The sequence below is a fragment of the Fistularia commersonii genome, chromosome 14, assembly GCF_037954325.1.
Source record: "Fistularia commersonii isolate RoL2024-O1a breed Wild chromosome 14, RoL_Fcom_v1.0, whole genome shotgun sequence".
Taxonomy (NCBI): domain Eukaryota; kingdom Metazoa; phylum Chordata; class Actinopteri; order Syngnathiformes; family Fistulariidae; genus Fistularia; species Fistularia commersonii.
In genome coordinates, this window is record NC_141297.1 from 15,906,340 (window position 1) to 15,932,000 (window position 25,661).

Sequence of the window (25,661 nt, forward strand, 5' to 3'; positions counted from 1 at the left end):
ATCTAGTATTCTAGTGTATGCCTCTATATATGTCTGTGTCTGCATGTTTGGTTGTGTGTGTGTGTCTTCTGTGTGTGTGTGTGTGCGTTTGTGTATAAAGAAGCTGCTTATGCGCTAACATCTGAAGCGTGGGACTACCGACTAGCTTTTGCCTCAGCCAGAGCGCGCTGGCCCATTAGGCAATGTAGGCAAATGCTCGGCGAGTTGTGGCCTCCGCAAAATCGGGGAAAAAATTCACTTCGGACATATTCATTAAAAGTAGTTATTACTATTAAGTCATAAAATAGCAATTGCACAATCAATATTAATCAAGTGATAATAGCACATAAGCCCCCCGTCCCCAGCCGATTGGTACCATCATGCTGCTCGTGGAAGGAGAGGTAACCACCATTTTGTATCTATAATGTATTATAATTACTATAATTTATTAACTTGTTTACAGGATTTTAATTTTGTGGTCAGGGTCAGATTTTTTATGTGAATTCGCGTCAGTTATTCAAGCACAGGGGTCAGGAACCTTTTTGACTGGGAGAGCCAAAAAAGCCAAATATTTCTAAATATATTTCATTGAGAGCCATATTGTATTTTAACATATGATAAATTAAATATTTCTTACTTTTAATGCGACCAATGGTGCTGAATGGATTTGTTTGAAGTGCAATCATCATTGATGCAATTTTATCATTGCATACTAGACACACCACAGATCCAAATCTCTGTCCACACAGCCTGGACTGCACGGTAATCATTGTTGTTTTTTTTTTCTTTTCGCCATCTTTTCCATTACAGGTGTTGAAGAGGATAAACTAGTTGTCGATCTGATAAAATTAATTTCTTCACCTTCTCAACGTCCCAGACATGCTCGGAAGCTACCGGTTCCTGACCCGACCAACGGGTGACCTGTGAAATTTATCTTCAAAACTAATTTTAGTTTACTTTAAAATGACACAGTATTTTGAAGAAATATCAAAAGTATTTAAAAATCAGTTCCAAACTGATTTTTTTTTCAACTCAAAATTGTCTGGGAGCCATATGCCAGAAGAGCCACACATGACTCGTGAGCAATAGGTTCCTGATTGCTGTTCTAGCAAAATCCTGCATTTTCACTCCACATACAGAAAAGTACAGTGAATGAATCGCACAATGGCTTACACAGTACAGTACTACTCACCTGTTTCATTTATGTTTTAGCACACAGCTTCTCATGAGAATAACCAGAGAGGAGTCTGAATCAGGCCGTGTGTTGTGTCCTCTGCAGGAGCTGCAGTACTTTCCATTGTTTCCCATGATTTTGGCTTTCCATCGCTGCACTTGCAGTTGAGTGTGTGATCAATGCACAGCTACAGCTGGTTGAAGGGGACCAAATCCATTGAACAGTTGATTTGGTTCCATTTTACCAGCTTTAGCAAAGCATTTGAGGTGGGAGGGGAGTGCAGAGGGGGGGAGGGGGAGTCTGATCCGAGGGGGGCAGGGGTGGTGGGGAGGAGGGGACGCCCGCAGAACATCTGGATGGAGGTCTGGAAGAGACAGGAGACAAGATGTTTGATAAATGTGACTTGTCCCATGCACAAACACACAGGAAAACATTCACTAATGCTGATGGAGAATCTGTCTCATCATTATTATTATTACTACTATGAAAGATTCACTATTTATTTTTGTTTTCTGATGAAGCATTTAGTAAAACACATTGCGCCCCCTTGTGTCATGGGATTCATACTACTGCCAAATTCTTTAAATACTTAATTATTAGTTGCTGACTCGCACTATATTTTTGAAACAGTTATAAAGAAGATGACGGAAAACGGATTGTGTGCGCACCTATTGGTGTATAGCCCGTGTGTGTGGCACTGTAAGTGATGCAGAAGAGATGAGAAAAACAGGGAGCGGGGCCTTGAGAGATAAGAGGCGCCTAAATAAACGATGGCTGCAGACAAACTTGAGAAAACAATGAATTCATCACCTCCCTGCCAATAGAGCTAATGAAGCCAGCCGATTGGACGGCAGGAGGATTAACTCTGTGACCCCCAGCACAGCACCCCCCCCCCCCCCACACACACACACACACACACACAGACACACACAGACACACACACACTCTCTGTGCTTGCTTGTGTCTCACATGCTCTGGATGTTACCAGTGATTTAATAGTAAATTGTTCCATTATGAAGTTATAAACGGTTGAAGTAGAATATAATCCACTTCCGCATGTTCATTAATAATTTACAAATCTGACATCCTGTTCTAAACATGACCGTATTCTCATTGTTTAAGCGTGCTCCTGTTATCAATACCGTAGGACGCACCAATTGATCGGCCGGTGACGGTCGTTTTCAGCTCAAAGACCCCAAGAGACTGGCTAGTTTGTCGGAGGAGGACTGATTACACCGCAAACACACGCACGCCAGCGTTGCATGTGTGTGTGTGTGTGCGTGTGTGTGTTTGTTGGCAGGGGGTGTCCTCAGAAATATGCCCATGAAAAAGAGAAACAAAAATTAAACGTTAAATTTTAACTATATCCAAATTGAAAATGTGTTGAAGCACACAGCTGAGCATCTTCATCATCTTATTTTCTGTATGTTTTTTTCTGTTCAATATATAAAAGAATAAAAAATTGAAATGGTCGATTAACCAAACCATGCATGCAGTGCTTTAATATTTTTGTTTGTTTGCTTTTGTGTATCTTCCCTCTACAACTGCAGTAACTGCTGAGTCACAATTTTTCCCTCTGAGAGTATTATTCTATTGTGTTTGTGGTCTTGCAGTCATTATATACGCTTTGAAGATCAGATTGCAACTTGTGATACATGTTACATTTGTTTGAGTGTGCCTGTGCATGTGTGTGTGTGTGTGTGTGTGTGTGTTTGAATGAGTGTTTTCAGTCTGCCACCACACTGACTGCCTCATACTTTTCTTTGGGGAAACCCATCCCATCATACAAAGCTTGTATAACCGTATAATAATTGTGTATGTATCAACTATTTCATAAACTCTCAGTGGGATTTCACTTAATACTTTTTGTGACTTTGTGATGCCAAGGAGTTTTCTAAAGATATCAGTGACTAAAACAAAGTATATTCAAATTTTAAAAAAATATGAGTTCTCATCTTCCTGGCTGTTTGGCTTTTGACATTTTTTCAGGGCCCACCTTGTCATAGTAATATTAATTTTTAGTTATTCTCAAGTTACCACACGGAAAGTCACCAAGGACCTGCCCCTTGGCAACACAGGCATCATGCCATCAAAAATTATTTCACATTTTTCACTTAACAAAGCTTCAACTTCCCTTCAGCCTCCAAGCTGACATATCTCACCATCCGCTGTGTTGCAGTGATTGTTCTTCGCATTTTGAGGCGTTGCACTCGGGATATATCTTGTACAGAACTTATCAAAAAAGGAGATAAAGCCTTCGGACATACTAAGATGGATGTAAGTGAAAAGCTGTCAAACAGACTATAGTTGTTGAAAAGAAAAAAAAAAATTGCATTTGGCACATTAGAAAATCAATTGCAATCGCTGCATCGCGAATCAATACTTCTTCACGAGTGGATCCGGTGGCTAGCGCCCGCGGCATTATCATCCCATCAGCTCACCCAGCTCCTCACTGCCTAACCACCATCCTTTCAGTGGCAACAAGCGGCCTTGTCATTGATAAGTATGGTAAAAGAAAAAAAAAAGCACAACTCCGCTTGACTACCTCCACCCACTGAGCATCGCCTGGCTTATTCTCCACCCTCAAAGTGGTCCTGTTCACTAAAAAAAAAATCCGGGGCGCTGCTATGCCACTATTTTTCAAGTTCGGCGAGAGCACTATCGGATAGATTAATAAAGGAATAAATGATTATAGTGGTGGGTTTCTATGGAAATGTGTCACAAATTGTGCTGGCATTTTTAGCAAAGCAGAAACAAAGATGGGTGATTTACACACACTCACAAGGGAGCAAGTTTTCCCTCTGTTCATCTTTTAGTCGATTAAAACTACATTTTAATGTAACATTTTCTTCTTTTTTGTCCCATGAGAAGACACCGGTAGACAAGCGTGTGGGAGCTTCTGAGGGTTCAGTGCTGAAAACTTCTACTGTAAAAAACACACACACAGCGTTATCACCGTAACACAAATCCGATGCAGGCCCGGCCTTTGACGACCTTCATCAAAATGTATAACACGCCTCCCTCAGTGTCGCTTCTTGAGAAAAAAATGTACGACAGTGGTGTACTTTGTGTCTGTGTGTGTGTATGTGTGTGTGTGTGTGAGAGAGAGAGAGAGAGAGGGAGAAAATGAGGGAGAAGGGGGAAAAAGACATTACACTACCACTGCCTACATAACAAATACATTATCCTCTGTGATCACAAATCACATTAAAATATGCTTAAATAGCAGCAGTGCATGCATGCAGAAAGTTCTCTCCCTCTCTCTCTCTCTCTAACTCATTTATTAAACTTCCAGGAGAAACTAGCAAATTGATGAGGAGAGAGCATCCTTGACTGAGGGGGAGGAAAAGGAGGAGGAAATAGCACAGCACCCGTGGCCTGGATTTTCCAGCCGTCCCAGAGCTGCTGCTCTACCTCGGTAAAGTGCTCCACAGCAGAGCGTCTGCATGCGCGCGCGTCGCGAGGCCTGTATGCGGCATTTACGCTACACACTAAGTGCGTTGTGCGTGTGTGTGTTGCGTTCAAGAAAACCCATCGTGTTCAAGTGCAAATTTCAGAGCGGGGGGAGAAAAGCCACACTTTATATCCTCTTCATAGCGGGTTTTTCGGCTGATTAAGGTGAGTATCCCTGAGTCAGGGATGTGTGGCATCAAACGCAGTCATCACACGGTTTCATCATTAGCCTCATTGCACACTGCGACACTTTCACCTTTGACCTTTGGCCTGTTGACACAGCAGCAGATCGAGCTGTTCTGCTCTAATTGCAGAGCAAGAGTCACCGCTTTTATCTTAAAATGAGATCATTACAACGTGCTGTATTCATTGAAAAATTACAAATGTACTCTGTTGTCATTACCAATGATTTTCACAAAGACTGAGTCGTCAATATCATGCTTTACACAAGCAGTCAGAAGTCATTACTATGTTATTGCTCGTGTTCAGTAACCAATGTGGAATGGTTAAACATTTATCTGGGCATCATTACCGCATTGTTACACATGCACTTTATAGTCTTAACCACATTTTGAAATATTTATTCATAGGAACTACCTAATAATAATCACACGAGTGATTGCTGTTGTGTGATAATCGTGGTATAAGATTGTAATAACTATTTCATTTGGATATTGTAAAGGCATTTGTGTGAAAACTTTACCGTCTAATTTTCTCTGCCGACTAATAAAATTTCAATAACGTCTCATTCTCGTTTCATTTCATAATGTTCCAGTGTAGAGGCGGTTCAGAGTGCCAGGCTAATGAAGGGTGATGAGGCGGGACATAGTCGGTCTATGTCACACTGTCATGTCCCAGCAAAAGTGAACCCGCATGGCATCGCTATGGGAAAGGGTTAAATCCCGTTTTGTCGGCGACATCATTACGGTTGCTAAGGTTGTGGGGGGGGGGGGGGGGGGGGGGGGGGGGGGCGCTCAGGGTGCAGGTGCCTCTATCAGCATGGCTGGCTGTTCTATTCTGGGACTCTGCTGCCCACTGCATTCCTGCCCTTATATTGGAGACAGAGCAGCAGTGGTGAGCAGGGGGGGTGTAGACCGTCATGATGGAAGGTCAGGGGGTGTGGATGTGTGTGTGTGTGTGTGTGTGGGGTTAAGACATTTCCAGGGAGGCTTCCACAGACCAGCTGTAGGCCCTGTGGTGAGTACCCCCCCCCTCCCCCCAGTGAGAGTGTGGACCCTGAAACACTTCCTGCTGCCACTCCTGTCACTCACTCACTCCTTATCAGGACAAGTGGCTCCAACAGCTCTACACCCGGCGCCATGGCAGGGTCGGGGTCGGGGGCCAGAGGCCGCTGTTTGTTTTTTTTTACAGAAGCCGCGAGTGTCGTTAAACTCCACTCGAGAATAAATAACGGTCGCTCATTTGAGTGAAACCGATTTGGACAAAGCGCTGGAGTGACAGGCAGACGCTGATGAAGATGTTTGCAATCAGCCTAATGCAAGCAGCACTGCGGTAATGAAACACGCTGACCTGTGATCGCGCTGTAAACTTTATCTTCTGTGGCCGCCTCTATTTATTCCAACTAATTAGCTACTGGGATGGGATGGATTCAGCACTGTGCCCAATTTCAGCTTGTATCCAATATCTAATATCTACAGTATTTATCCCCCATATGGAGCTGGTACTTTATATGTAGATAGATAGATAGATAGATAGATAGATAGATAGATAGATAGATAGATAGATAGATAGATAGATAGATAGATAGATAGATAGATAGATAGATAGATAGATAGATAGATAGATAGATGCGTTGACAGTTGGAACCTGAGGCTCCTACGACCTCATTTATAATATATTCAGGTCATAAATGTTAGTTAATATGTAATAATGTTTCTGTAAGGATGTTTTAAGATGCGTAGTAACATTTTAATGTGTTCACATAATTGTCATAAATGCCCAGCTGGATCAGCTATTGGCAATATATTGATGTTGGTTTAGACTGTCACAAGGCTTTATTACTAATTAACCCCCTATCTGTTAACTAGTGGTAAGTGATCCGGAACTAAGCATGTTAAATTCAATAAATCCTTGATACAAAATTCAAAGGAGCCCATTATAATGCCGAATAGGACCTTGGTATAAAGTTTTACCTTTTTTACTCATTGCAGATTTATGTTTTTTCCTTTTTCCATTTTACAAAGACTTCCAGTTCAGTTTGTACGATGTCCTTAGCTTCCCTGACTGCCTCCATCTGTTTCGTTCTATTTCTCTGAAATGCCTTTTCGTGTTGGAAATGCACAGCTCTGGCAAAGCTGGGCGTACCTCTCCGTGCTGAGTGACGGGGCCCGCTGCAGACACCACCACACACAGCAATGCCAAGGAGTATCCGGTGGTCTCCGGTTCTGACCCTCCTCCTCGTCCAGGGGTAAAAGCTGCTGCAGTCACTGCAGACACTCTCCCTCCACCCTCCTCCCCTGCATTCGGACGTGAGCAGCACCACCAGCTGACTCAGCACTATTCCAGCGCCTGATTGGTTGATCAGGGAGGGAGACAGGAGCGTAACAGTATCCCGAGCTCGACCGTTTCCTCCCTTCTCTCTAAAGATAAAACACGTCTTCAGATAAAATCCTGACCTTGCTGCTCGGCTCAAGTGCCACAGCGTCCCAGATGGCGTGAACTCTCTATCTTCAAGCGACCTCTCACGATGTTATCGGTAATAATTGTCGTACACCACGTCGCGACGCCGAGCAACCCCGCACCCCCCCCCGTGCCCACAGCATCTTCTCGACTCGTCTTTACCTGCAGTGGCCACCTCTTTTTTGCTTATGAACCTCAAACGGACCTTGACGGCGTCTGTAATGTCTTTATGGGCAACTGTTAAGCGGCTCCGCCGTGCTCCTACTTTTTGATTATTGCAGTGTTTATCTTCCGCCGCTCTTGATTTTACCTCACAATGATTTAATCCTCAAAGCGGTTTTACTCCTTAACCTTTTAATCTAACGGCAACACCCTTAAGACGATCAATACCTATTTAGATGATATATTTAATTATCCCCGCACGCTCTCCCTGCTCTGGGCCTTTCTTTGAATACACGGATATATTTCTTTGACTCTTCTTCTGCTTCTATTTTATAAACGGGCTTTGTGATTCTCTGCAAAGGTGAAAATCTGCAATAAAAAAAAAAAAACAGCTTGTATATCCCTATGATGTTTAAAGATGCCCAAAGCTGTCAATATCAATGATTATTGCACTGTAAAAAGTCACCGTGGTGATTGCCGGAGTCTGAGCACATCCTGTCTTGAAAAAGTCCTGGGAAAGTAGAAGAGCGAGATAAAGGGCCTGTACAGAGAGGAATGATTGGAAAAGCTTCACTTTCTCTTGCGGAAGGAGATTAAGGGAATGAAGGGCAGAGACAAAGTTAAATCAAACCGTTTAACGCATGCCGCTTCCACACTTGTACTTTTTCTCCCTTTCCTACGAATGAACTTCTTTTAAACAGGAGGGACGTCATGCGGTTAGGCCTCTCGGAATGATGTCATGGTCTGTCTTCACCTTCCTCTCCACCTTCGGAGGCTGATCTGCACTCGGAGCACGCACGGGCCGACCCCCCCCCCCCCCCCCCCCCCGCTCCCCCCACCACCTCGTCTAACGAACAACTGACGCCACTTTGGTATTTTAGCCGTGCATTCATTCCGGGCCACAAAGGCGCTTGATGTACGCTCTGCTGCCGTGAAACAAAAGGAAAAAAAAAAAAGAAAAATCCAATGTAGTTCCAGTCAGAGAGGAGCTGGAGGGGCGTAAAGATGGCTGACACGCTCTCTGTTGTCAGGGAGCTCGACGCAGCGGCTTCATCGCTTTGGCTCCGTCTCGGCTCGGGAAAAGTGGGAGCACAAACGGAGTTAGCCGAGTCCTGGGCCACCATTGAGTGGAGACGGTTAAGACAAAACAAACATATGGGAGTCTTTCTCACCCTCATTGAATAGTTCAGGTGGATAAAAGTTTCAAAAAATAATACACGAATATCAGCTGTGCGAAGGTTGTTGTCACGTGACCCCGACAGGGTTCTCCAACCTCCACTTGACTTTTAGTTTGCACCCAAACTGACGGTACGCCCTTTAGGTGACATTGACCCAGCAATGCATGCGTCCCTTCAGATGTAACTTTGTATGAGCTCTTTCCAGTTACGCTTCACAATAGCAAATGTGTGCTTGAGTGTGTGTTCGGGGAATCTGTGTCTACGATTCAGCGTACTGAGTATCATCTACTCACTCGATGTCATTTACTTTTATGACTTGACGTATGACGTACTTTAATTCTGTGTCATGATGTGCTTTGTGGGCAGCAAGTAAACACAATTCCTCAATTGCAGCACACATCAGGACCTAGTTTGATTTTAGTTTATTTATCTACCCATGACGTCACAGAGGTAGTTACCTCCGGTAAATTAATCTGGAGTATTAGTTATGATTTCACCCTCTTTCTGTCAAGATATAACAAAATACCCTCCGAATGTTAGCAATGAAGTGGAGGATGAAGTTTCTGTCTGTGTAACGAAAACAATCCTGCATCCCAACTCCTTTGCCCGCCCTCCCAGATCAGCTGGGAAAACAAGCTCTTTCCCTGTCTTTTTCCAGACGAGAGGTTTTTGGTACGACTGGTCTTGTAGATTTGTCCAAATCACCTTTAACCATCTACAGCAGTAAAATGCAACATTAATGCAGCTGGAAAACAGTACTATGACATAAAACATCCAGATGCACACTTTTACTGCCCGTATTTGAAGCACATTTCGATGATAAAACCGTGATGCTTTTAGTGAAAAGAGTTTGGAATGCAAAGCTTTTACATAATGTTTTTTTTTTTTGTGATTTCACTTCAGGGAAAAAAAACCCTTAAACCTTCATCCACTACTTATTATTTATATCACACTGCATAATAATTATCACTTCACGAGAATATTCACCTCACAAAGGAAATTTGAAGAAGCACTGAATCTGGGTGGCTGGCATTTAACTGAGGTTTCCCACCCATTGTAATAGAACAGAAGGCCTCATGGAGGACTGAAAAAATACAAACAACCTCCACCTCTCTAGCCCAGCTCCCTTTCAAAACTCTCCTCCATCATTTGCACTTTCAGGTTTGCATCAGGTTCACGGGAACAAACAGTACACTGATACTACAATGTAATTACCCTAAACTCTACATGGCATCGCCATGGTGAATTGCCTGAGTGCCCGTGCTAACAAGCAGCTGAAGGTCATTTAACATAAAGTCAGGCCGAACGATTGTAAAACACCAACCAGCCGAGTTGAAACCGGCAAACGTCACAGGAAATGAGAAACTACCGGAAAATGTAGCCACAAGAAGGAAAATTTACTCTTCATTGAAAATCGGGGCATTCTTTGATTTGAAAATGATTTCATTAAATAAATAAAAAATAAATAAGCTGAAGCAGGAGGTGATCATTTTGATAAAACACAGTAGCACCATGTTGTAATGAGATACTGAAGACATTTTCATACAGTAGGGATCACATCAAGGTGCTCTGATTGAACTAACACCGTACTATTCTCATAGTGTGTAACCAGGATATAAGGTGTATTACATCTTACAAATCATACATCTATATTGGAAGTATTTCAGAGAATCACTCTATAGTAAAACTAATTCAGATGGGTACACTATAAATGTGAACGTAAACGAGTGGGAAATTTGGTTCAGACCAGAACTTTTTGAAGTTACACAGAGGAGGCGTGACCCTGTGCTGAGGTCAAAACATCCTGCTGCCCTGGAGCTTCATTATTCCCACAAAAAGCACCGGCGCGTCCGCCGCCTCCCTCTGACCGGCCCCGAGGAGCCGGCCTCAGACCTCAGACTGACCGCTGGAGCCGGAGGAGAGAGAGCTGATGGGTCGGACCGCACGCGTCCACATTGTCTTATGTAACAGCGGTGGGAAGGTCGTGAAACACAGGGTTAAAAGCTACGTCATTTCTCATTCATAACCCACAAAGATCAATAGGCGCCCCGATGCCACGCACACACACACACACACACACACACACATGCGCACACGCACAAACATGCCTGGAGCAAGCCCAACCTGGCTGCACATTTGGACAACTATGGATGACAACATTTGGCAGGCAAATCTTAAAACTAATATCTAATAAAATCTTAAGGATGTAACAGGGGGTTCATATTCATATTCATGACATTTTGAGTTAAATACAGGAATATTTGTTCATCTGGATATAATTGGCTGTGACCTTAAAAATGTAAATTGTTGCATTTATGATGTAAAAAGTATTCATCTCAAGTATCAATGGATACAAACTTTTTCTGTAAACTGTAATCTAATCATGGCTACGTACTACAATGCAATTTCCAGATTTAAATTTGTACATTTTCACCAAACATGGACAAAAACAAAACAAACAGATTATATGTGAATGGTATCTTTTCATGCATTAAAACACATAAATAATAAATCAATCCCTTGTTTTTCTTCTTTTTTTTCCAATAGTTTAATCATCTGATGGCTGTTCTTTTATCATCTATTGACTGATTGATTTTTATTGTTTAATCTTATTTTTTTGCTTGACTTCAAATTCAAATATCAAGGTTAAAATATTGTCAAAGTCTACATGTTTAACTTTCAGGGGGGTTAATAACTTTCAGTTAATCCAAACCCGCTGATGTTCAGTTTACTCTTCAAATATAATTTATCAATATAATATATATATGATAAATAAATATAATTTATTTTGAAACACGTGTAGTAAGCGACAACAGTTATATCAGGAAGGGAAACATGTTGAAACCAGGCTAGCGAGTTTTCAGCTACTGGAGTTCAGGTTTGAGCCTGATTGGCCAGTGTGAGAGCCTCCCGAGGGCGCGGGTAGAAGTAAAAGAGCTAAAAGTAAACATAAGGCTCCAATCCGCACAATTACTGTCCTGAAGCTGGCGTCTGACGTCGACGTCGGCATTGGCGTTTTTTTAAATCCTCCCGCACTTAATGAGATTTGATCCCGTCAAAGGTAATGTGCTGATGTCGCCGGATCTGACAGGGGGAAAAATGTTTTCAGTCCGCCAGGCGAAATTCGACAAAAGGAGACCATAACTACTACAATAGCCCGAGGCCGATGCGCAGCCCACTCCCGCTGCTCACTAAACCTATAGTTTCTACAGGCTTTGCTGCTGAGGCAGCACTACTGCTGCTGTGCAAAGCCCACTGTTACAGATGGTAATCTGGCTATCATATACTGTAATAGTCTCTGTGCAACAAAATGGAAGCAATTATCTCAAAGCACACAACGATCGGTGGAACAGATCACAAGGCATAACTCTTTATGGGAGCGGGAGATTTACTTTCAACGACAGACTCTCCGTCTCTTTGTAATTCATGTTCTTTACGATCCCGCTCCTCTTCCTTTGTTTCTCTTTGTCTATTGATCATTGTTGTGCACCACAAATGCACATTTCTCACTTCTAATATTTCCTTTACGGCACCGTCCTTTTTTTTGCGTTCCGCCTCTCCCCGGGCCGGGAGTGCGATGATGGAGGAATGCTAACTAGCCTTTTCCCGATGTTGCACTCTGCTCCTCTCAGATATATAGGTGCACTCACAGGAGCACAAGGTGGGGGCTGGGTTCGCAACCCACCACCCGGCCCCGTTCGACTCCACGCTCTACGCTGACTGACAGTTCTCTTCAACCGACTCATTTCAGCGTCTGACAGGCCACCAGTCCGCCAAATTACTGCCTTTTTTTTTTCCCTCCGCCTGATCCACTTCTTTTCACTCTTTGAGCCAGTAGTCTCACTGTGGCCACATGCGGCAGCTCATCCCCCCCTCCCAACCTCCACGGACTGGCGGAGCCATTCTGGCTCTCCACAGGCCACCGGAAGGCTAAAGGCTGAAACACTTCTGTGTCACTGTGTTACTCGGCTCCACAAGTAGACACTGACTTACACGCTCTGGATCCACAGAAATCACACACAAACACACACACACAGATAATCACAAAAAGTGATTTTGCTCCGGACATTGATCACTGTCTACGTGTCTGTGGAAAAATTATACATCAATATTGAAAAACAAAATACAGCAATTAATTGATCTATATTTGGCTTCGTGAATATTTACCACAATCTAATAACAGTGTTATAACCCGAGCTTCCTACTGAAGGACTCGAGTGGGCTACACCTGTGCAGGGATGATCCTGTTCACCGCTGTGAAGCGGGTTTTAGTTGGAGGGTGTTACTTGTTAAGGAAAAGATTTAGCCTTAAGTACATTAAGTCTTACAAAACCACTTGCGCTCCCCGTAGGCTCTCTCGGTATCACCGTATCCACGGAGAGGACGGCGATCAAGAGCTCGGCCCCTCCAGCAGCAACATGCAAGCATGTGTATCAGTGCGGGAGACATCGTTTTACTGACAAAATATTGCTAGTGAGAGGAGGCTGGAATATATTTACGGCCAAGGATATTGGTGGGGGGGGGGGGTGTCAAATCATGACCGATGTGATTGACAGCAGATTCTTTGAGAGCCATTCTTTCCGACAGGAGCGAGTTCCGACCAATAACGGGGTTTCTATTGCACCCAAGAGAGATGGGGAGCAGACACGTAATAAGAAACATAAGTTTACGACTGGGGTGTTTTAATTAAAGCAGCCGTCCTGATTGTAAAATCGGACATCAATCATATGACGTACTATTAAATGTCAACCAGAGAGAACGTTTGTGCCGCAGCACGATGTTGAAAGGTATTGAGCCGTTAAAAGGTGCGGTTAAATGTTTGCCAACAGTCATGCCACTGCATCATCCACATCACCACCCAACAGAAGTGAGGTACTTCTTAGCGTTTCTATTATATTCTTCTATATTCACTCGACGAACCATTAGCCTTCATTCATCTTTGCTGCCCTCTAGAATTTGCGCCGTTCAAGTTGTTTTGGATGTAAACGGTTCAAAATTGGTTCCCCGAGAGCGTGAAAAGCAACAGTTGCCGACATCTTGTTTACATCAATGTCGGATTTTGCTTTTAAGTAAAAAAATGAAAGCGATGGAAAATCTCGGCTGATGCAGTAGGAAGTGGAGATCAGGACTTGTATATAAATAAGAATACACTTTAGTGGAAAGTCTGCTAGGTGACGTGTGGTTCGATACCACGGATGGAAGAAAAAGCTTATATTGTGAAAGGTCATTGGTTTAAAGGCACAAGCAAATAGGACCAATGTTTTCGTCTCGACTTCGTCGTTTCCTTTTTGTTTCCCGAGGTTTATTTGCTGAGCCGTCTGACCGGAGTTTGGTACAACGTCGAATCAAAAGGAGAAATTCTGCCTACACGGCTAATTCAAAAAGTTAGCATCGATTAGCATTGACTAATTTTAGTCGATGCTATGAGCTCTACCTTCGCGAGCGTCTTGAATTTAAAAATAAAATCCCCGAAGTTTTGGCCCAGAAACCCAGATTTGTAACACTTAACTCTAAAAATCCCACTCCTTCGCCGTATTTCCAACCGATGACAAGGGGAGGAATTGATTCTGGGGGTGAAGGAGGTTGCGTCGACGGGTTTCCTCATCAGAATAGGATCTTTTCCCGCAATATGTTTTTTTTTTTTTTTCCCTCAATTACTTTTTGTTAAATAGTAAATGTTACCACCTTATAAACAGTGTAATAGTGTAATTAGGAGCATTAGGAGGGACGTAAACGCCTGCAGTGATGACGGGGAGGTGTTGACGGACAGGGTGGAAATGTGTGTAATCTTCAGAGAACGGGAACTGGGTTGGATCGGGAGGCTGCGACCCACCGCCGCCGTGCCCTTGTTCCTTTAATTACTTCCCTCTGCTTCGCAGCTTCGCCGCATAACAATCACCCGGCGTCGGTTAGCAGGCGGCGTCATATCTCTGAGCGAGCGAGAGGCGTTCAATTAGACTCCGGCTAATACAACTGTCTTTCACCTCCCTCTTCTCTCCCAAGCGCCGAAAACAGTAAACATGCACCCCGAAGTTGGCTTGCTCCTCCCCTGCACATTTGGCAAAATGCATAATCTGAGGAAACGAGTGAAAAGAATTGGAAAACGAGGGAATAATTGAGCGGGCGTCCCAGACCTTCTAATCAGTTACCTCCTGTAGGGGAATTTTTCACTTTTAACAGTCTCGCTATTTGTGGCCACAAACACACTCCTTGACACACACACACACACACGTACACGCAGAGGCCCCTGTGGATGAGAAGGGGCCGGGCCTCTTGCAGTCTATTGGAGTCTAATTCAAGCAGATGTCTGTTTAATTGATCGAAACAAATTACCTCAACATTGATCGCTGTCCCAGTGTAGGGACTGATCGGCTTCTTGGATATGTGTGTGCGCGCACGTTTTGCTGTGTAGCTCCTCAACAAGACCCTGTCGCTCGGAATGCATGACTTCATTGTGAAATTATGAATCCTAATTGGATTTTTGATTATTCTGTATGTTTTCTTAATCGATTCTGGGTTTGCCTTTGAACGGAAGCGACATCATTCTCACATTAAAACGCCCAGCCAATTAACTAATTGACTTTCAAGGCTCATCATTATGACTCATTCATCGCTTTTCTGGAGTCATTTTTATTTAATTTCATTTTTCTTTTACTCGCCCTCTTTTCATATGTCCCCTTTCTTCCTTTCTTCTGAAAAGCCCACGTTATGTCGTCAGCGCGGATATTTGTGACCGTCAAACGAGCGAAGCGCAGCGCGAACCCGACTTCTCCTGTAGCAGTTGGGGAGGCCGACGTCAATTCTGTCCATATCATGTTGGCATTTTCCAAAGAAGAAGGCGCGCGAGCAGCGGGATAAATCACAGCTGCCGTGCAAGTACGAGCACATGGAGACAAGCTGGGCGTGTGTCTTCACGTTTCATTGACATCAGGCCGCGGAGGCTGTGTGTGTGTTTTATGTTTGCCTGTTGTTTGAGGGATGACTTTGGGGGGTGCAGATGAACACCCCCCTGAGAATCACTTTGGAGGCATAAACGCAGGAGGGGATATTATATGCCGTGCGTGTCCTTGTATCAGGGTAAGGCAACATATATATTACAACTTCGCCACATCTGTTTCAACTTCACAGACACATGCCGCAATCCTTTGTCTCTCCTCACACACACAGATACACTATAGGCCACACACTCAGCCAGCCAGAGAGGTCTCATTTTCATTTAAAACCTGGCCCAAAGAGGCAGCCGCTGATTAAAATGCAATATATTGACTTTAATTGTGGTGAATATGCAAAACCCGCTGTTTACATTCAACACAGATGTCTGAGTTGTACTTATTTTTCTGTGTGTTTTTGTGTTTTCAGGAAGTGTTCGTCTTCATTCATGTCATCATTTGTTGACGTCCTATGACACGTCAACATGATCTGGACCTCCTGTTTATGCTTTAACTTTTTCGACACCTTTTAATAAAATTCTATTTGCACATATTAAGAACATGACATTATCACAATAGGTGTATTTACAAAACCCAGGACTTTTTTCCATTTAATTTATCCATTGTCTCTTTTTTTATTTATTCATTTCTAACATTTAAGTTTAGGATTTAAAGTTAAGTTCAAGGTTGAAAAAAAAATATCTGAGTAATAGGACTGGATAAAGAGCAGGTGTAGTAGACATTATTCTAAAAAAAATTGGAATGCACATGAAGTGGGGAAGATAACCAAGATATTTCACTTTAAAAAGGCAAGAAAAAAAAATCCAATTACTAATTTATTAATATTTAAGGGACAGACCAGTAATGACTTGTCCAACGTTAATTTTTTTCTTTTTTTTTCAGGTGGGCTGGGGGGTGGGGGTTCACAAAACACTTTACTAGAAGTGCAACTTCAGTTGCCAGGAGCCTGGGCATGACACTAAATTATTAAGTCTAAAAATGATAACTTATTGTAATTTTATTTTAATTAAGGTGAAATGGGGGCCAGGTTGGAATAATTTGCACTCGGGATGAGGATTCGAGTAGCTCAACCCTTCGTGCTGCTGATGATTAACAATCATCCGTGTTTCAGTAAGTGAAACACAAATCCAGATTCAAATGCTGGAGTGGAATCTTTGCCTTAAAAACCAGCTGGGCGTCCAGCGCCGGAGTGACTGATATATGAACCGCTGATCAGCTGGGGCCTACTGGACCGAAAACCCTGAGGGTCAGGGCATCCCTGAGCTGTGTGTGTGTGTGTGTCGGTGTGTGTGCGGATGGATTCCTGTCTAGCGCGGCAGCGAGGCAAAGCGATGCTGCTGTTTTACCCCCAGTCGTCCGGCTTTGGCTGTCTCAGCATGGTGCCGCAGTCAGCATTGTTGCATATTTAATGTCCTTATGAGAGCTTCCACCTGCTGACACAGGCAAAGTGACAGAACAATACACCCCCCCATCACCCCCACCCCCACCACACACAACACACACAACACACTTACTCACACCCTGAACACCATCATCAATCCGCTCTCTCCCCGCCTCTTTTTCCTCGCCTCATCTCACATGCAACCCCCCCTCCACCAACACCACCAACATGATGCCCTTCTGTCTTTGAATTCCTCAACAGTCACCCAGAGCCCCTTGGACAAAAAAAAGCTGCCCTCTAACACAAACACACTCTCATTCACACACCTTTATATGTCGGAGGAACTTGAGCTGTCCAGCTGATTCACTTGTTAAACTCTCTTCATCCCCTCTTTTTGTTAGCATGCCCCTTCAATGAGGACACATTGACACACTGATGCAGAAGTGATCAGGGCCAAATCCCAGCACTGGAAGTGGCCCAAATAGCACCTAAACAGGGACAGGTGAAGCCTAACTGGGGCACATACAGGACTTATGTATATATATATAAAGTAGGCCGGATACAAGGCGCTTTTTGTCATGCTGTTTGAAAGATTTAACACAAGGCTGCAAATTAAAAAATAAAAATAAAAACAGGAAAAAATTACAGTCAAACTTGGAAAGTTGACTACCAACAAAGAGCCGGGTGACGAGTCTTCCAGGCCCGACAGGCGGTCTCCTCTTCATCTTTTCAGAACGTGATATCCATTAGTTCCTATTTAATCACTGCAATATTTACGGGAAACTGCTGTCTGCATCTGGCATGAGCGCATGCACGCTTGTGGAAAATGCGCTTATAGAAAGTAGGAAAAAAAAAAACGAGTATGTTCATGGAGGTGTATGCATGTGTGTGTGTGTGTGTGTGTATGTGTGTGTGTGTGTGTGGAAGGGGGGGTGCTGAGAGAGATACTCAGATCTATTGCAGGCCGGCTAGAAACTGCTGACTGGAGTTGCTGCTGCACCTACTGGATGCATGGCTCTGCAGCAGTGAACCTGCTGGACTCACACGGGCCACAGCGGGACGGGAAGGCTCGCCAACACACACATGCACACAGAGCGTGCACAGACACACACCTTGTTTGACATACAGTATTATACACAAGGGGGTGTGAGAAGCTGTATCGTTGTCTTGTCTCCTGTCCTGGGATACATACTTCTTTACATTCCATAGTTGCTCTTGTTCATATGGGCATATAAAGAAGTATGTCCCCCAAGCAGGCCGCTGTCCTTGGTGGCGCGTCCCCCCCTCCCCACACACACACACACACACACACACACACACACCACACACATACGTCTTTCAACTCCCCCCTCGCCCCAACATACACAGGTCTTCCACCTCCCTGCATCACCCCCCCCCCCCCCCCCCCGGGATTCATGGTTTATGGTTTGTCTACAGGGATATGTAAACACATGTGAACTCACAATTATCAATCAATCAATCAATCAATCAATCAATCAATCAATCAGTCAGTCAGTCATGCAATGTATCTGTCTGCATCCTAATCCATTCAAATCTAAAGATAGATAGATAGATAGATAGATAGATAGATAGATAGATAGATAGATAGATAGATAGATAGATAGATAGATAGATAGATAGATAGTGAAAAGTATAAATGCTTGAATAAACACACACATAAAGTGCTTGTATGTAACAATGACATATGTAACTTGAATCATTTCACATCGAGGCTTCAGGTTTTTAACTCACATGCCCTGAGGAGTAGCTGTCCGACACACACACACACACACACACACACACACACACACACACACACACACACATTCCTCGTTTCCGAGCCGCAGCACTAAGTACAGTACAGACCACGTGTGCTTCTACATATTGCGTGCGCGCAAAAAAAAAAAAAACGCAAGCGCGCTCACACAGCATGCGATTCACCTTGAGTGTCAGGCTTGCAGGTTCAGCCGCAGCACCGAGACTGCGTGCATGCGCGTGTGTGTGTGAACAGAGGGAAATGAGGGTCTTACCTGCAGGCAGATGTTGGGTAGAACACCCCCCCCCTCCTGTCCTCACCCCTCCCCCCCCGATGCAGCAAAGAGGATGCGAAGCAATAAAGCAAGAGCGGAGAGGAAGAAAGAAGTGCTTTGCTCTCTCTTCTGTCAGTTTGTCCCAGGTGCTGCCTCCGCAGTCTCTCTCTCTCTTTCTCTCTCCCTCTCTCTTTTTCTCTGATTCCGTCTCTCCTCTCCTTCAACCCCCTCCTCTCCTCTCCCCTCCCTCACACGGAAAACTTTTAGTCCGGCGCTCGGCGGCTCGTCCCACCGGTCCACCGCCGCTGAGAGCAATTCCTCCTTTTCTACTCCCTCTTCCAGCTCTGTGCATCCACACACACGCTCGCACGCACACTCATTCGCACACGATGTCCCATGCAGTCTATAGGCTTGCACGCTCTCCCCTTGACTGCTCACTCCCGCTATATTACATGCTTTCTCTCTCTCTCTCCTCCCGCACACTTCCTCACCGCCTCTTTCAGTCCAACAGCAGCATCACCGTCCCGCACAGGGCAGGAAGTGGTGATGATGATGATGATGATGATGTGTGTGTGTGTGTGTGTGTGTGTGTGTGTGTAGTGGTGGAATGTTATGTGTCTTCAATTGCCCTTGTTGGTTGAATGAACCCCACTCACCTGAGACCCCCTGCCCCCTCCCATTAGCCTCAATCCCTGATTCACAAGCCCCCCCAACCAACACCATCACCACACACACACACACACACACACTCACACACCTTCTTCTCAGGGATCAATACTAATTTATAGGCAAATGCACAAAGGCTGAGTCGCGCTTTTAATGAATTGAACCATTGCAACGTCAGGCAACTAATGAAGGCTCTGTGAGGCGTCAGGGGGGCAACCTACAGCAGGAACAATGCGCATGTGTGTGTGTGTGTGTGTGTGTGTGTGTTTGGGAATTACCAATGACCCCCGCCCCTAACCACACACACACACATAAAACATCTGACTCCACCAGCAGTGAGGAAATGGCAAGGCGAAGCTTCGTGGTTGGAGGCTTTGTTTTGTCTTTGGCTGCCAACCTTTGACCTTGAACTACATCGCGGCTAAAACAAACGTCCCTGAAACCACCGTTGCCGAATCCTGTTCTCACCTTTCATTATCTGCGTTGCTTTTCGTCTTACACACAAGACGACAAAGATAGATTTACAATTAGAGCATGACCATGCGGCGAATTTGAAAACGTCTGTATCCGTGGTCGTGCATGTTCTTAAGTTATTTTTGAAGCCACGTGTGTCGGAATGCAAACCGCCCATATGACGTAAGCGCGCCATCCTTCATCACCTCCGCTCGCCCCTGCTCCTGCCACAGTGCAAACAGTGCCAAGAGGCTGCGCACATCACCCCCCCCTCGTGCACGCACACACATATACACCAACACCACCACCACCCAGTAATTAAACAAAAAGTCCCATCCATAAATCATACTCATCCCTCTCTTCTTCCTCTGTTTTGTAAATCACCTGCCGGTAAACGGGGTGGAGGTCTTCACACACGCTAAACAAACAAGCGCAAAGGTTGCCGTTTCACAGAATCGAGTTCTGTCACCTCAGCGTCCCGGGTGGATTGTAATCTCAGATTGCAGTGTACACACTACAACGCACAGCGCCTGGCAGAACCCCCCCCCCCCATCTCTCACAACACCCCTGGTAAACTGCAGTCGTGTGCATTATTTGTCGTATTAAACCAGGAACAGAAAAAGTGACGCCGGGGTATCACATCCGTCAGGAAACAAAAGGACAGATCTGCGTGTCCGCCAATGCCTTATAAACTATGTCTCTTACAGGGTTAGAGCACCTGACCCCCCCCCCCCCCCCCCAACCCACCCCCACCCAGCCTGACAGACAGCTGACCACTGCTGATCTGCCTGGTATCTGCTAACCGGGTAAAATTAGCCCACGGAGGGAAAGATGGGAGCAAATGCAGGACGCTTTTAGAAACTTGTTCCTGCTTTAAACCTGGTTGCCTTTCTCTCCGGAGAGTCACACAAGGGTCCCAGCTATAGATAGAGGCCACATTAGAGCAGGGTGTCTTGTAATGGTGGGGAGGGATGAAGGGGAGGGAAGAGGAGGGGGGCATTCTATTATAAGTATGAACAAAATATGAGTCGCCCGTGTTACATGGTTATGGAGCAGGTCTTTCTATGCTATACTTTAATAAATTGATTTCACAGCGTTCACATGCGTTTTTTTTTTTTTTCTTCAATAGATTATGCGAGTGCTTTTTACTAATTAAGACGATGACGGTGCAACGCGAATACCCAGCAGTGCCAGAAGTGTCTTTTAGGGCTGCTTGTGGAGGAAAGAAATGATAAAATTGTCAGAAGAAAAAAACAAAAAGTTTCAGAACCACTGCATTAGAACAAAGCGGTGTGACGTTACTCATGCTGCGGCCTTTATAACTCGTTGAGGTAAAAATGTACATAAAAATGTATTTTGAAAGAGGATAATATATCAATATTTCAGGCAAAATTGTAAAACAAGGGCGAATGTGGGAATTTTAGGATCATCGCGAAAGTTTGTATCCATCGCTTAACATTTCATTGAACTCAAATGTTACTCTTTCCCCGATGTAAGCTCCCAGCGCTGATGCCTCAAATATAACCTTTGACCTTTCACCCCCCAAGCGAATGTCAAGATATGCTGTTGCAACAAATTTGATAAGGATCAGTGTTTATAGCTAATAAAAAACAACACTTTCTTAACCTGTACCTCCCACCGACCTGGCCTCCAGTGACCAGCATACTCATACACCACACACACACACACACACACACACACACACACGCACGCATAATCACACAGATGCACCTACTGTGGTGATGGGGTCCAGGCGGGATGGTGGTCCGGTGCAGAGTGAGGCGGCCGCTGCAGGCGGAGTCTCTCTTTCCTGGGAGCTGAATCAGCAATGAAGAGTTTAGGGATGCAGAGAAGAAAAGAGGAGCAGTGAAAAGAGAGGAGAGGGGAGGAAAGAAAAGGGTAATGGGACTGGCTTTCTATGTTGCTCTGCCTCTCACATGCTGGTTAGAGTGGAAAAGAAAAAAAAAAAAGGAACGAAGGAGGGACAAGCGGAGAAAAAAAAAAAGGCAGGAGCGGCTGCAGGTGAAAGCGCAGGGGGGGGGTTGTGGACGAGGAGCGGACGCCTCCGGCACCGGGCCATGTGGAGGCAGCCGATGGCAGAAGAGACGGAGATGGAGAGAGATAGGGAGTGCTGACAGAGCTGAAGGACAAATGGGGAAGAAGAAGGAAGAAGGGCGGGGTAGACGGCATGAAACAGAGGGTGAGGAAAAGAGAGAGGGGGGAGGAATGGAGAGGGAAGAATGAGAGCAAACACAGGGAAAGAGATGGAAAGGTGAGATTTATGGAAGAGTGAGATGAGGGAGGGAGGAAGGGAAGATGAGTAAGTAAACAAGGATGGCGTGAAGGAAAGGAAACAGGAGGCGGATGGAGAAAAAAAAGACAAGACAAAGAAAGAGAGGCTGGACAGCAGCGGCAGTTATCTTACTCTTTCCTGTCTTTCTTTTCCTTTTGCCACCATATTCCACTCTGTCACTCCTCACCGTCCAGTCAGGGGAAACAATTCCTCCAAAATTACAAAAAGTGAGAGCCCAGAATGAAGGAACGGAACTGATAAAAATGTTCCGGGCCGAAGGGTCGCCGCCGCCATTTCTACTTCATTTTCTTTTTTTTTGTTTTCTCCGTGTTTTTTTTTTTTTTCAATGATAATGAAAGCGGGGCAAAAAAACAGAGCGCCATCAGACGACACAACACGGCAAAGCGGGAGGTCGAGCGTGATCAGAGGAAACCCCCGCCACCCCGGGGGCTTTTATACCAAGGTAAGGAGCAGAGACACATGCCCCCCCCCCCGATAGCCTGCCCATGCAGCCATGTTACACGGCCTTATTTAGTGAAGCATGGCAAAAATAGCCTCCCGAGTACTGCTGGGAGTGTCTGGGTAAAAGTGGATGGGTGGGAGAAGGAGGGGACAGGGGGCGGGGACGACTGGGAGGTTCTGGGGTGTCGGGGGGTAAGGAGACTTGTGGGGATGCAGTTAATATTAATCACGGCTTGTCTGATCTCGGCTTGATTTCTCATGACTCTTCCGCATCTGCTGTCAGTGTCAAACATCCCGCTGTACCGCTTGACACTTCCCGAGGATTTGTTTTATTGATCGATCATCAGCCAGTCACTTCCTGGATCCGGAATCTTAAATTGACTTTAAGCGTAGGGTCTAAAGAGTCGGACTCGATTTGTTTGCCGTTGTGAACGACGAGAGGCGCTTGACAGGGAACCGTCGAATAATCTACACTGTCAAAAATTCACTGTTTTTTGGCAGAGAGTGGAGGCTCTGATACCAGTTTTGAGGGTAGGGGGGCTGCTTGTCGTCAAACTTTATATTGATCTCCATCAATTTTGCCCGAGGCCCAGGCATTTTTTTATGCAGGCTCAGCCGATGGAGCGGGCGTCCCTCCGATCGGAAGGTTCGCGGTTTGATGCCTTTGGCCTGCATGCTTAGGTCTCCTTGGGGTTATACACCAAACCCCAAGTTGGTATGGATGGCCTGGTTAGCACCATTAGTGTGTATTGTATTAGAATGTGTGTATAATTGAAAGTGTTTTTTAAGGTAAGAACATTTATACTGAACACAGAGCAGCTTCAAGCGGAAATTTTATTGTTTATTGATATTTTTTTTTTTCATGCCAGAGCCTATCCCAGCCGTCGTTGTTCACACCGGACCAGTCACCAGCCAATCACAGGGCCACAGATAGAAACAAACACCAACTCACTTTCTCATTCACGCACCATGGCAATTTTAGGATTTATTGAATTGAATGTATTTATTTATTATCTTTGAGAGTCATAACCCATAAAATGAGGCCTTACTTTGACCCTATTTGGAAAAAACATCGGGAAAGGAGCTGAGAGATTGAATCAAGTGGCTGTCTCTCGTGCTCCCGCTCTGGTGACCCGCAGTGTGGCAGGCGTCACCTGGATGTCCGGCTGCTTTTCAGATCACGTGACACCGAGCAACTTACATCATCTTTGCTGTGCTTGCCGTCGTGAATTTGGAGCACCTGGACGATGAAGGACACCACTTGACAGAAAACATAGAGGGAGAGTCGATATAAGAATGCAGATCGTAAATAAAGGACCTTCTGTCTCGGTAAGAAAGGCTGGAGATTCTTTGAGGCGGATGTGCGATGGCACACCTTCTTGTGCTGCAGTTTCTTTTTATTTATTTATTTTTCACTCAATAATGTGGCCACAAATCATCAATGACAAGGTACAATTTAGCAAGACGGCAGGATATTAATAATCAATAATTAATCCAAAGTAAGCCGCGAGTCATGATGTGAAATGTTTTTGCAGACATTAACACACATCTCAACATGCATGCAAAAGTTGTCTTTGGGTGAAGCTCATTATAATGATAGTTGGAGCAACTCAAATGTCTCATCACCAAGATAACTGTTTGAGCAAGTTTGACCATAAACACACCAGTCCGTGTCCTCCCCAGGATCATAATTAGGCTGATATGGCAAAATATGCATTTCAAGAAGATCAGAAGACCCTTTGCAAGATCAATATTAATTAGAATATTTGCTGAGCCCCAGAAAATCAAATGTAATCGTTGATCACGTTGGTCCTGCATGTTAATGAGAATGGTGACATAATCACAGATGTGATGCTTTAATATATTAAAATATCATTCATCGCTGAATAGGAGAGAAAAGCATTTTTCATAAATGATCGGTCCCACAACTCTAAAGATCTCCGAAAGACGTGGTATTTTCCACTTTATTTTCATTCTCTCTATATATCACTGTATATCATATATCACACTTGGGGTCTTGGGGTGGAGGGATCTGAGCATTTCCCACCTGGCAGTGGAGGAGAAGCAGGAAACACCCCGGACCGGTTAGCAGTCAATCACAGGGACATCATAAAGTGACATTCAACCATTCACCCTCTTATTGGAACAATGCGGTTTTCAATGAACTTGTTGATTTCTTTTATACTGTGGGAGAAGCTGTCAGAGAACCCATGGAGGAGAACATGCAGAGAACCCCAGCCAAGAATCGGACCAGTAACCTGCTGTAGAGTGAAAGCGTCGGCACTTTTAACTCGAATGTTCCCTCATTCGGTATATCAAGCCATGGCTTGTAAATCAAGCCGAGGCTTGATATACCGCAGCAGTCTTGCCAGGTGTCCACCATTCATTTCTTTGATAAATGTTAATGCTATTATTGTAACATGTCGGCTATCATCATATATCTTTCAGCATAAAACTGTATTAGTGGTAAGAGATAATTGTGTCTGTCCCTCCCAACACTCATACACCCCCTTTGTCTCTATCACACTCTTACTTTCTCTTTCTCTCTTGCTCTCTCTCTTTCAGTCGAAACAGAAGGCCGCCCGGTTTGAGCTCGGACCTGTCTGAGTTTTCTGCAAAATGGCAAAATGCGATGTTTCCACATTGCTATCGCCGAGCGCCTGCTCATGGGGGAAGGTTTAATATCTGTAAAACCTTTTAAAGGTTTTAGTCCAGACCTGCGTGGAAAGTGTCATGTAACAACAATATGGCTGACTGGATTATATAACCACATAAATCACTTTAGCTTTAGCATCATTGCACTTACAATAAAAATGGATCTTAATTACCAACACAGACAA

General features: G+C 44.5%; 1 long non-coding RNA gene across 1 annotated transcript; it reads right to left on the bottom strand.

Annotated features, from left to right (window-relative positions):
- Positions 1 to 751: 751 nt before the first annotated feature.
- LOC147227396 (uncharacterized) lies at positions 752 to 22,768 on the bottom strand. The gene is made up of 3 exons (XR_015107147.1): positions 22,492 to 22,768; positions 21,802 to 21,883; positions 752 to 1,517 (listed from the first exon to the last, which is right to left on the bottom strand). It is a non-coding gene; the product is annotated as an uncharacterized LOC147227396 (long non-coding RNA).
- Positions 22,769 to 25,661: the final 2,893 nt, after the last annotated feature.